We start from the raw sequence: 13,793 nt of genomic DNA, 5'->3' as shown, positions 1-13,793 counted from the left end.
GCGGGCCAGATGTGGGGATACTGAATCCAAAAGTCAATTCTTATCCTGGAAGAACTCACATACCCATTGACAAACATGATTATTAGTTTCTTTTAGGACATCAAGACGTTTCCCACCGGTGTTATCCTGGTCATCTATCTCTACCTTTCTTCCCTAAACCCCCGTCCCTTCCCTGGCATGTTGGTCTTCTCTATTTAGTAAACACTGACCAAATTCCTTCTCTCTTCTGGGTCTGGTCTGTCATCTCTCCCTTTGAGTGTACCTTCTCTTCCTTATGCTATTCCAAATTTCATTTTCTAGCAAATTTCAGCTCATATTTCTTTTACTCTTAAAAGTCTTTCTTGGGACTTCCATGGTGGTCTAGTGGTTGGGAGTCCACCTTCCAATGCAAAGGACAGGGGTTTGATCCCTGGTCTGGGAACTAGAATCCCACATGACACAGGGCAGCTAAGCCCATGGGCAGCAACTAGACAGTCCAGGAGCTGCGGAGAAGACACTGTACAGCCGAAGTAAAATAATAATGATAAAAATGTAACAAAAAGGTCTTTCTCAACTACTCCAGGCAACCAGCTTGGAAATTTCTTCTCTGGACTTAAAATTTATATATATATTTATTTATTTATTTTTGCTGGGCCAGGTCTTAGTTGTAGCACATGGGGTCTTTGTGGTGGCATATGAGCTTAGTTGCCCTGAGGCATGCAGAATCTTAGTTCTGCAGAGATCGATCTCATGTTCCCTGCATTGAAAGTGGGTTCTTAACCACTACTGCCAGGGAAGTCACGGCTGAACTATTCTTTACTCATGATCAGTGTCCTGAATAGTTAATCATTTCATGTGTGTATTCCTTATCTCCAAACTCAGGGTGTGAGCAATGGAACATACCTCATCTTATGCACATTTCACACAGATCGTCAGAATGCAGGCACAGAAAGAACACTCATGTGTCTGTTAATTGTTTTATATAAAATTTTATTTTTGCTAATTAAAGTATAACACTTGAAATTGGCATGTTGCTTTTTCAAATGAAACCCATGTAACTATTATCTTAGAAACTCGTGATTTTAATAATAACGTTTGAAACAAATTCCATTCTCCCTGATCAGATTCCAAATAGTGGCAGATGAAGCAATTCCATGATGTTAAAATTAAGTACAAGAGCCATTTGTGTTGGGGGTTGTCAGGGGAGAGATTTTATACCTAATTAGTGCCTTAGGACTTATTTAAAATTTTTTTTCACATTGATTAGTGTGAATAGGAACTTGTTGATAATTCCATTTGGTTTAGAAGAAATTAAACATCTCTGAAATAACAAGAAATAGCCTTGTCACCAGCACTGTCTAATCAAGAAAAATTTCTACATTTTAATAAAATGATTAATGTATTTCATTCATGAAGAAGGGAAAGACACCTTATACTCTACAACAACAACAACTATTCATTAAAGAATGAGAGTGTTAGTCACTCAGTTGTGTCCAACTCTGCAACCCCCATAGCCTGCCAGGCTCCTTTGTCCATGCAATTCTCTAGGCAAGAGAATAATGGAGTGAGTAGTCATCTCCTTCTCCAGGGGATCTTCCTGACCCAGGGATCGAACGTGGGTCTCCTGCATTGCAGGCAGTTTCTTTACCATCTGAGCCATGAAGGAAGCCCATTCATTAAAACACCAGTACAGTATACTAACACATATATATGGAATTTAGAAAGATGGTAATGATAACCCTGTATGTGAGACAGCAAAAGAGACACAGATGTATAGAACAGTCTTTTGGACTCTGCAGGAGAGGGAGAGGGTGGGATGATTTGGGAGAATGGCATTGAAATATGTATAATATCATATAAGGAACAAATTGCCAGTCTAGGTTCGATGCAGGATACAGGATGCTTGGGGCTGGTGCACTGGGATGACCCAGAGAGATGGTATGGGGAGGGAGGTGGGAGGGGGGTTCAGGATTGGGAACACATGTACACTTGTGGCAGATTCATGTTGATGTATGGCAAAACCAATACAGTATTGTAAAGTGAAATAAAGTAAAATTTAAAAAAAAAGAAGGGAAAGGGAAAGGAATACATCTCAGAAAACTCTTAAGTGTCTGAGTAGTAGAGTTATGGACCCAATATGGTTGGATATTATATTTGAGCTCCTGGACAGGTGGGGGTGTGAGGATGTTAGCAGGCCAAAGAAAGCATGCTCCCAGGGATGGACTACCTTCAGGGATGGTACTTATCTACAGAAGCCCATCACTTTTTGTAACACTTTATCCTCATTTCATTCCCATGACCACTACCAAGTGACTGGGAATATGGAAAATTTAACATCCTTTGCCTCTTAAATCCTTTGAAATATAGGCTGCCTCGAAATGTTCAGTGTTCCTCCCTCATTACAAGTCCTTTGGAAAGTGAGCAAACAGGGAATTAAACAGAGGCTTTTTTAAGACATGAAGCTGGAGCCAGTTATACAAAGTGAAGTAAGTAAGAAAGAAAAACACCAATAAAAAAAATCATGCAAATCTACAACCATTTGTTCTCAAGCAACTCTAACATGAAAAAAAAGCACTAGAAAAACTCACAGTCCTCAAATGGAACCAACCCTATCAACACTTTCATTTCCAGAATTCTAGCCTCCCAGATATGTGAAACAACATGTTTCTTTTGTTTAAGTCACTCATTGTGTGCTGTTAGGCAGTCTAAACAAACTAAATAGGATGATAGAAATCATCCACCTGAACAGCAAAGAGAAAAGAAATTGTAAAAAATATAAACAGTGCTCCATGGATCTGTGAAACAATAATACAAATCCAACTTTTATGTCATTGGAACACCAGAAGGTATAACAAAATTGAGGCTGAAAAACACCTGAAATATTAAAAGCTAAAAATTTCCCAAATTTAGGATGAGGCATAAACCTATAGGTTCAGTAAACTAAGTGAACACCAAACAGAATAAACCCAAAGAAATCCAAGCTTGTACACATTGTAATTAAACTGCTGAAATCTAGGTAAAGAAAAAATACTGAAAACAGTTGGGTAGAAAAGATACCTTCTGTACACTGGAAAACCAACTCAAAAGACAACTGATTTCTCATCTAAAATCTTGGAGGCCAAAAGGACTGAAAGAGAGCTTTCAACCTTGAACCCTATGGCTAATAAAATACCATTCATGAATTAAAAGGCCATAAAGATAACCTGAAATAATGGGAAAAAGAAGACAGAATTTGTGACTACATGGACTGTAGCCCACGCGGTTCCTCTGTCCACTGGATTTTCCAGGCAAGAATACTGGAGTGGGTTGCCATTTCCTACTCCAGGAAAGATAACCTGAAAGAAAGGGAAAAAGAAGATAGAATTTGTGTCAGCAGATATATCTTTAAAGAATGGCTAAAAGAAGATGGATCTGAACCCCAGAAATGAAGAAAAATAATGCAATAAGTAAAAATATAGGTAGACAAACTATTTTCTTACTATGAGATTTTAAAATCATGTCTGATAGTTGAAGCAAAAATTAGAACATCATTTGACAGGATGTATTATAAACAGGGAGAAAATACTCAAGTAAATTTTGCTTAAAAAGTAGGTAAGGAAACATATAAATGAGGTTTCTGTAGTTTGTATGAAATAGAATAACATGGCTACAAGGAAGCAGTGATAATTCATATATTTTTATATATACACACACATATATATGCAATAAATTTAAAAAATATATAAAACAATATACTCTATGACATTATACATAAATCAAAGTGAAATCCTAGAAGATGTTTAAACAACCAAAGGAGGATAAGAGAAGATAAACAGGAATGACAAATAAAACAAATACATAATAAGATAGCAGGCCTAAGCTCCAGCATACTAATTGATAACTTAAAATAAATGATGTATGGTGATTTTGGCAGAAACCAACACAATATTGTAGAGCAATTATTCTTCAATTAAAAATAAATAAGTTTAGTTATAAAAATCAATGATGTAAATATATTGTAAAAATATATATGTAAAGTATGTATTTAATATATATTTAATACATGTAAAAATACAGAGGTAAGTGGAATGTATTAAATACAACCCACCTATGTGCTAGCTACAAGAAACTTACTTCAAATAAAATAAAACTGGGTAACAAGAGTTAAAATTAAGTCCACAGGGGTGGGATTAGGAGTTGCCTGCAATACGGGAGACCCAGGTTCGATCCCTGGGTTGGGAAGATCTCTTGGAGAAGGAAATGGCAACCCATTCCAGTATTCCTGCCTGGAGAATCCCAGGGATGGAGGAGCCTGGTAGGCTACAGTCCACGGGGTTGCAAAGAGTTGGACACGACCAAGCGACTTCACTTCAGACCAAACTATCATGGGGTGGTTACTCCACAAGGCGGCATATCATGAGTGCTGAATTAGATGAGCCATCAGAGGGGAGAGGGAATAGTAACTGATGTTGCCGTAGAGCTGGGAATAGCTCTTGTTCTCAGCAGCCAAACTGGAAAACCCCAGAAATCATAGGGTGGAGTACTTAAAAAAATTTTGCCTCAGGGTTCAGGATGAATTAGCCATAGAAACAACTTTTATTTCTGTCCTGCTAGCAAATCTTAGGAGAAGGGAATGGGCTACCCATTACAGAATTCTTGCCTGGAGAATTCCATGGACAGCAAACTGTAAAGGGAAACTCAAAAGGACTAAATTTTCTATGCAAATTAGGTACACCCCAGAACAAGTGCAAGAATATTGAGAGTAACACAAAAATATTCAGCATTAAATAACTTAAAATTCATACTCTCTAGCACACCAAACAGGCAAAGAAGCCAGAAAATATGACCCATAATAACAAGAAAAATCAATACATCACAAACATTTCATATGTTTGGAAAAGTTAACAGAAAAGATTTAATATATTAAGTGGAAACTTGGACGATACGAGATTTGGAATAAATTTCTAAGAATAAATATTACATTGAGGGAAAAATACACTGGATAGAATTAATGGCACACAGATGATGGGAAAAAAAGATGAGTGAATTTAAAGATTTAGTAATACAGATGAAACACAGAAGGGAAAAATGCTGGGGGGGGTGGAGAAATCATGGACAAGAGTGAGCAGTGGGACAATTTCAGGCAACCTAAAATGCACATGCAATTGGATGCCCCCCAAAGAAAAAGTCAAATATTTAAAGAAATATTTGCTGAAAACTTTCTAATTTTGATGAAAACAATAAACTCACAGATCTGCAACAAACCCTAAGGATTAGAAATACAAAAGAAAATTACACTTAGGCACATCATAATTACATTGCTCAAAACTATTAATGAATAGAAAATCTTAAAAGATACAGACAAAAAAAATGCATGTTACCTGCAGAGGAATGAAGATAATAATGACAGATTTCCATTTGGCAATAATTAGGAGGACAGTGGAATGCCATCTTTAAAGTATGGGGAGGGGGGCAATCTGTCAATCTAGAATTCTACATCCAGCAAAATATTCTTCAAAACCAAAGTCAAAATAAAGGCTTTTTTTTACACATAAAAATAAAAATATTTAATACCAGCAGGTGTATATATAAGAATGATTTTAAGGTCCTTGAGCCACAAGGAAAATGATATCAGAGAAAATCTGGACAAAAACCAAGGATTAAAGAGCATTAGAAATGGCAACTACATGGGTAAATATAGGAGTTTTTATTCAAAAAAATAATAGTTTACTTGAAATATTAATATAGCATGGAGTTCATAACATGTTAGAATAAAATTTGTGGCAACAGGAGCATAAAAGCAAGAAAGGGACAAATGTAAGTAGACTAATATGAAGTTCTTATAGGTGAGTTCAGTTCAGTTCAGATGCTCAGTTGTCTCCGACTCCTTGCGACTCCATGAATCGCAGCATGCCAGGCCTCCCTGTCCATCACCAACTCCTGGAGTTCACTCAGAGTCGTGTCCATCGAGTCAGTGATACCATCCAGCCATCTCATCCTCAGTCGTACCCTTCTCCTCCTGCCCCCAATCCCTCCCAGCATCAGAGTCTTTTCCAATGAGTCAACTCTTTGCATGAGGTGGCCAAAGTACTGGAGTTTCAGCTTTGGCATCATTCCTTCCAAAGAATTCCCAGGGCTGATCTCCTTCAGAGTGGATTGGTTGGATCTTCTTGCAGTCCAAGGGACTCTCAAGAGTCTTCTCCAACACCACACTTCAAAAGCATCAATTCTTTGGCTCTCAGCCTTTTTCACAGTCCAACTCTCACATCCATACATGACTACTGGAAAAACCATAGCCTTGACTAGATGGACATTAGTTAGCAAAGTAATGTCTCTGCTTTTGAATATGCTGTCTAGGTTGGTCATAACTTTTCTTCCAAGGAGTAAGCGTCTCTTAATTTCATGGCTGCAGTCACCATCTGCCGTGATTTTGGAGCCCCAAAAAATAAAGTCTGACACTGTTTCTACTGTTTCCCCATCTATTTATTTCCCAAGGAGTGATGGAACCAGATGCCATGATCTTCGTTTTCTGAACGTTGAGCTTTAAGCCAACTTTTTTGCTCTCCTCTTTCACTTTTATCAAGAGGCTTTTTAGTTCCTCTTCACTTTCTGCCATAAGGGTGGTGTCATCTGCATATCCGTGGTTATTGATATTTCTCCCAGCAATCTTGATTCCAGCTTGTGTTTCTTCTAGTCCAGCATTTCTCGTGATGTACTCTGCCTATAAGTTAAATAAGCAGGGTGACAATACACAGCCTTGACGTACTCCTTTTCCTATTTGGAACCAGTCTGTTGTTCCATGTCCAGTTCTAACTGTTGCTTCCTGGCCTGCATACAGATTTCTCAAGAGGCAGGTTAGGTGGTCTAGTATTCCCATCTCTTTCAGGATTTTCCACAGTTTATTGTGATCCACACAGTCAAAGGCTTTGGCATAGTAAATAAAGCAGAAATAGATGTTTTTCTGGAACTCTCTTGCTTTTTCCATGATCCAGCAGATGCTGGCAATTTGATCTCTGGTTCCTCTGCCTTTTCTAAAACCAGCTTGAACATCAGGAAGTTCACAGTTCACGTATTGCTGAATCCTGGCTTGGAGAATTTTGAGCATTACTTTACTAGCTTGTGAGATGATTGCAATTGTGTGGTAGTTTGAGCATTCCTTGGCATTGCCTTTCTTTGGGATTGGAATGAAAACTGACATTTTCCAGTCCTGTGGCCGCTGCTGAGTTTTCCAAATTTGCTGGCATATTGAGTGAAGCACTTTCACAGCATCATCTTTCAGGATTTGAAACAGCTCAACTGGAATTCCATCACCTCCACTAGCTTTGTTCGTAGTGATGCTTTCTAAGGCCCACTTGACTTCACATTCCAGGATGTCTAGCTCTAGATGAATGATCACACCATCATGATTATCTGGGTCATGAAAATCCTTTTAGTACAGTTCTTCTGTGTATTCTTGCCATCTCTTCTTAATATCTTCACTTCTCTTAGGTCCAGACCATTTCTGTCCTTTATCAAGCCCATCTTTGCATGAAATGTTCCCTTGGTATCTCTGATTTTTTTAAAGAGATCTCTAGTCTTTCCCATTCTGTTCTTATCCTCTATGTCTTTGCACTGATCGCTGAAGAAGGCTTTCTTATCTCTTCTTGCTATTCTCTGGAACTCTGCATCAGATGCTTATATCTTTCCTTTTCTCTTTGGCTTTTCGCTTCTCTTCTTTTCACAGCTATTTGTAAGGCCTCCTCAGACAGCCATTTTGCTCTTTTGCATTTCTTTTCCATGGGGATGGTCTTGATCCCTGTCTCCTCTACAATGTCACAAACCTCATTCCATAGTTCATCAGGCACTCTATCTATCAGATCTAGGCCCTTAAATCTATTTCTCACTTCCACTGTATAATCATAAGGGATTTGATTTAGGTCATACCTGAATGGTCTAGCAGTTTTCCCTGTTTTCTTCAATTTGAGTCTGAATTTGGTAATAAGGAGTTCATGATCTGAGCCACCGTCAGCTCCTGGTCTTGTTTTTGTTGACTGTATAGAGCTTCTCTATCTTTGGCTGCAGAGAATATAATCAATCTGATTTTGGTGTTGACCATCTGGTGATGTCCATGTGTAGAGTCTTCTCTTGTGTTGTTGGAAGAGGGTGTTTGCCATGACCAGTGCATTTTCTTGGCAAAACTCTGTTAGTCTTTTCCCTGCTTCATTCTGCATTCCAAGGCCAAATTTTCCTGTTACTCCAGGTGTTTCTTGACTTCCTACTTTTGCATTCCAGTCCCCTATAATGAAAAGGACGTCTTTTTTGGGTGTTAGTTCTAAAAGGTCTTGTAGGTCTTCATAGAACTGTTCAACTTCAGCTTCTTCAGCGTTACTGGTTGGGGCATAGACTTGGATCACTGTGATATTGAATGGCTTGCCTTGTAACGAACAGAGATCATTCTGGCGTTTTTGAGATTGCTTCCAAGTACTGCATTTCAGACTCTTCTGTTGACCATGATGGCTACTCCATTTCTTCTGAGGGATTCCTGCCCACAGTAGTAGATACTGAGTTAAATTCACCCATTCCAGTCCATTTTAGTTCATTGATTCCTAGATTGTTGACGTTTACTCTTGCCATCTCCTGTTTGACCACTTCCAATTTGCCTTGATTCATGGATCTGACATTCCAGGTTCTTATGCAATATTGCTCTTTACAGCATTGGACCTTGCTTCTATCACCAGTCACATCCACAACTAGGTATTGTTTTTGCTTTGGCTTCAACCCTTCATTCTTTCTGGAGTTATTTGTCCACTGACCTCCAGTAGCATATTGGGCACCTACTGACCTGGAGAGTACCTCTTTCAGTATCCTATCATTTTGCCTTTTCATTTTGTTCATGGGGTTCTCAAGGCAAGAATACTGAAGTGGTTTGCTGTTCCCTTCTCCAGTGGACCACAATCTGTCAGACCTCTCCACCATGACCCACCGTATAGGTGAAGTGGTACAATATTACTTGAAAATAAAATGATAAGTTAAAAAGAGGTGGTGCTTAGTCATTGAGTTCTGTCAAATTCTTTGAGACCCTTTGGACTATAGACTGCCAGGCTGCTTTGTCCATGGGATATTTCAGGAAAGAATACTAGAGAGGGTTGCCACCATTTCCTCCTCCAGGGGATCTTCCTAAACCTAGGAACCTGTATCTTCTATGTCCCCTGCATTTCAGGCAGATTTTTTTACCCACTGAGCCATTGGGGAAGTCAATTAAAGATATATGCTATAAATGCAGCCAGCAATATAAGAGGCTAGGCTTCATAGTAATAAGCCAATAAAACAGGTAAATTTGAATCACAAAAAAATATTCAATTGATCCAAAATAAGGTATAAAATGAGAAGAGATGGAGCAAATACAATGAATTCAGTTCAGTTCAGTTCAGTTCAGTTTAGTTACTCAGTCGTGTCCGACTCTTTGCGATCCCATGAATCGCAGCACGCCAGGCCTCCCTGTCCATCACCAACTCCCGGAGTTCACTCAGACTCACGTCCATCGTGTCGGTGATGCCATCCAGCCATCTCATCCTCTGTTGTCCCCTTCTCCTCCTGCCCCCAATCCCTCCCAGCATCAAAGTCTTTTCCAATGAGTCAACTCTTCGCATAAGGTGGCCAAAGTACTGGAGTTTCAGCTTCAGCATCAGTCCTTCCAAAGAAATCCCAGGGCTGATCTCCTTCAGAATGGACTGGCTGGATCTCCTTGCAGTCCAAGGGACTCTCAAGAGTCTTCTCCAACCCCACAGTTCAAAAGCATCAATTCTTCAGTGCTCAGCCTTCTTCACAGTCCAACTCTCACATCCATACATGACCACAGGAAAAATCATAGCCTTGACTAGACGAACCTTAGTTGGCAAAGTAATGTCTCTGCTTTTGAATATGCTGTCTAGGTTGGTCATAACTTTTCTTCCAAGGAGTAAGCATCTTTTAATTTCATGGCTGCAGTCACCACCTACAATGATTTTGGAGCCCCCAAAAATAAAGTCTGTCACTGTTTCCACTGTTTCCCCATCTATTTCCCATGAAGTGATGGGACCGGATGCCATGATCTTCATTTGCTGAATGTTAAGCTTTAAGCCAACTTTTTCACTCTCCTCTTTCACTTTCATCAAGAGGCTTTTTAGTTCTTCTTCACTTTCTGCCATAAGGGTGGTGTCATCTGCATATCTGAGGTTATTGGATAGGGACAAATAAGTGAATAGCGAGATGGTGGATTTAAAATTGGAGAAGGCAGTGGCAACCCACTCCAGTACTCTTGCCTGGAATATCCCATGGATGGAGGAGCCTGGCAGGCTGCAGTCCATTGAGTCGCTAGGATTTGGACACGACTGAGTGACTTCACTTTCAATTTTCACTTTCATGCATTGGAGAAGGAAATGGCAACTCACACCAGTGTTTTTGCCTGGAGAATCCCAGGGATGGAGGAGCCTGGTAGGCTGCTGTCTATGGGGTCACAGAGTTGGACACGACTGAAGCAACTTAGCAGCAGCAGCAGGTTTAAAATTAAGTAAGTCAATAATCATGTTATGTTATTATAGGGAAGGAGATTATCTAAGGCTGAATTTCTGTTTGTTTAGTATAAGGAATAATATGAATGGTAATATCACTTAATGAGTTGGTAAGGCTTATAAGACAGAACAGGGTAGTAAATTTGATGGAGAGACAACAAAATTCTATTTGTAGTGTTAAATAGAGGAATTAAGTAGCTTTGTGCATCCTTAAGACTCAAGCTCACAGGGAGAGGACTAGATTGGACAGAATTTCGAGTCAGTAACAGATGGTATTTAAGCTGTAAAAGAAGTTGAGATCATCTAGGGAGTGGGTGTAAACAGAGAAGACAGTCAGAGCAAGTCCTTGGGTACTGCTATTCAAATGTCTGGTAACCAGCAAAGACTGTGTAGATAAGGAAGTAGACTGAGAGAAGACAGTGAAAATACAAGAAAACACAGGTAAGAACGGTATGTTGAAGTCTAGAAAAGAACATGTTTCAAGTAGGTGGACAGGACCAGCCATGTGTAATGTTGCCTAGAGGTCAAGTAAGATAAAGTCAAAGACTGGACTGTTAACTTTGTCAACATACAGGAAGTGGTTGACCTTGATCTTGAAACTTTCCAATGGAATGGGAGGAATAAAAAGCCCTTGTAGTGGGCGTGAAGATGATGGCAGGAAGAGGGGAATGAATGATGGAAGGAATGAATGGTTGTTCATTTGCTCGGAAATTCAAACTTGAACGTGACATTTTTAAAAGTAGCCAGCTAAATCAATTACAAATGAAATGTGCATGATAGAAAAGACAGTTATCACAATAAAACTCTAAACTCAAAAAGAAAAATACTTCAAATATCCAGTTCAATCTGTTCCTGAATATATTAAAGGTTAACACAAATATAGTTAGCTTGATAAATAAATCATCATAGCTTTTCATCTGGGACATTTTTCTGAATCATAGGTACAAAGCCACACAAACACAGATTATACACAGAAATAGACTATTTCTTTCATTTGAAAATCTTAGCTCTCCCCAGCTGCATGGTGTAAGTATAATTAATGGTTCTTATAAGCTCATCTTACCAACATTATCTGTTTACACAATCATTCACTGGAACTCTGTAAAACAAAGTATATCACTGTCCAAAATGGAGCAATAAGCCTGAAATGCTGAAGAACAGCTCCAGTACAATACTGCTTTTATGACTCATGTCTAGTCCACAGTCACAGACTGACATAACACAACTGACTTCTGGAAGCCATAGACAAGGCAGGATGGCAAAGCACAGGGAACAACAAAATCTTGTTGGCATCTCAAATAAAGAACTGAAACGGTGGTCAGGAACAATACACACCAATAGCATAAAAGCAGTAACTCCCCACAAAGAGTCAGTTTGTTCTCTAATAAATTAGAATATTATTGGAGCAGAAGGAAGACAAGCATTACATATGCAAAATTTGCAGACTCTAGATATAGAAACTATAATTGCAAAAATCTCCAAGGTATATCCTAAGTCCCAAAGTCGACTTGAAATAAAGCATTGATGACAGTTAATGGTTAGTCAACCTAACTTAACTACCCACATTTAGAGTCTGGACCTTGAGTGTATCAGAAACACTCATTAGATGTTGCTGTGTTCAGGTACTACACAAATACATACATCACTTCATTTACTTTTCATGACATTATGAAGCAGATCTTCCCAACCCAGGGATCGAATCTGTGTCTCCTGCATTGTAGGCAGATTCTTTACCATCTCAGCCACCAGGGCAGCCCATTATCACCCCCATCTCCCAGGTCAAGAAACTAAAGGTCAGAATGTTTATGGGACTGGATCAAGATAATATCACTAGAAAATAGTCTATTCTTGGTCCTTTTAACCTCTAACTTCTTGACAAAAGTCTAGTTATTGGAATTTGCAAAAATGGCTACCTTGACACAGTGCTCCAAAAATTTAAGTCCAGAAGACTTAAATTCCAGCTGTGTCTCACTACTAGTTCTTTGGAAAGTTATTTAATCCCAATGAGACTGAGTTTCCTGACTGATAAAATGGGTATAATACTAGCAGACTATATTTTATAGCAAATGAATGAAAAAAAAACAATATGGATGATCACAGCTATTGTTCTTACCTGTCTTCACCTATTCCCAAAAGTTTTCATCCGATTTTATCTATAAAATCTAGATCTCAAAGTGCTGAGAATGACCACCTCATCCTGGAATCCTGACTGAGGGAGTCCATTCCATTCTAGCAGGATATACAAGAAAACAGATTTCTTTTTTCCCTAGTATTCTTTTGCAGGAGAATTTAGATACACATATGAAAATCACAACTGTATTTCTAAATGTTGACTTAGAACTTCCTTCCCTAAAATTCTGTCTCAAGAAAATCATTCAAAGGAAGAAAAGAGCAAATATAGTAAAAGAGAAAACTCCAAACAATAAAGCCAAAAACTTCCATGTGCAGCAAAGGACTGAGGGTTAAGAAAATCATAAGTTTAAAATGCTGAAACTTATGAAATTATTAAGTGAAAATTGGACCTTAAAATATTAAGGGAATTTAACAAGTAATATTAAGTAGGAAATGTAGAATAAAAAATAAAATATATGCAATGATGGAGAAGGAAATGGCAATCTACTCCAGTATTCTTGCCTGGAGAATCCCACGGACAGGGCAGACTGGTGGGCTATGGTCCATGGGGTCACAGAGAGTCAGACATGGCTGAGCACACAGCATGCAATGATAATGATATACGTGTAGAAAAAGTTGGAAAAGAACCCACAACACATAAAATCTCTTGTAGTTTTGTGGATTTTTTCCTATTTAAAGACACTCTCTTAAAAATGTAGTACATTTATTTAAGACTATACTAATTTTAAAAAAATGATCAACTCAAACAACATTTCTTTAATACCCTCCTCCCAAAAGAAAGGAAGAAACCTCAAATCTTATTTCTAGATCTTGTGTTGGAAAAGCATTGCCTCCTCTTTCCCACAAATCTGCCTTGGGTTACACAAGGTCAAACAACTCAGTTCATCCTGAAGACATTCAAATTCAAGCAGGTTTGCTACCTGTCTTTGGTTTGGTACTGAAGCCCAGTTCTGACTCACCTGACACCGTGTTGCAATACCACCAGCAATTCTTCCAAAATACTTCAGAACAGTGTCCATCTTTCATTCATCTGAAAAGTATTTATTCAGCCTTCACTATGTGCCAGGCACTGCAGATTCCATAATGAGCAAAACCTCGTTCCCTGGGCTCACTGAAGTTACTGATATTGTCCCTCTGTTTAACTACTGTTGGTTTTTTTTTTTTTTTTTCAAA

Source organism: Capra hircus, chromosome 26, assembly GCF_001704415.2.
Source record: "Capra hircus breed San Clemente chromosome 26, ASM170441v1, whole genome shotgun sequence".
In the NCBI taxonomy this organism is placed as follows: domain Eukaryota; kingdom Metazoa; phylum Chordata; class Mammalia; order Artiodactyla; family Bovidae; genus Capra; species Capra hircus.
Note: the sequence above shows the minus strand (reverse complement) of the source record.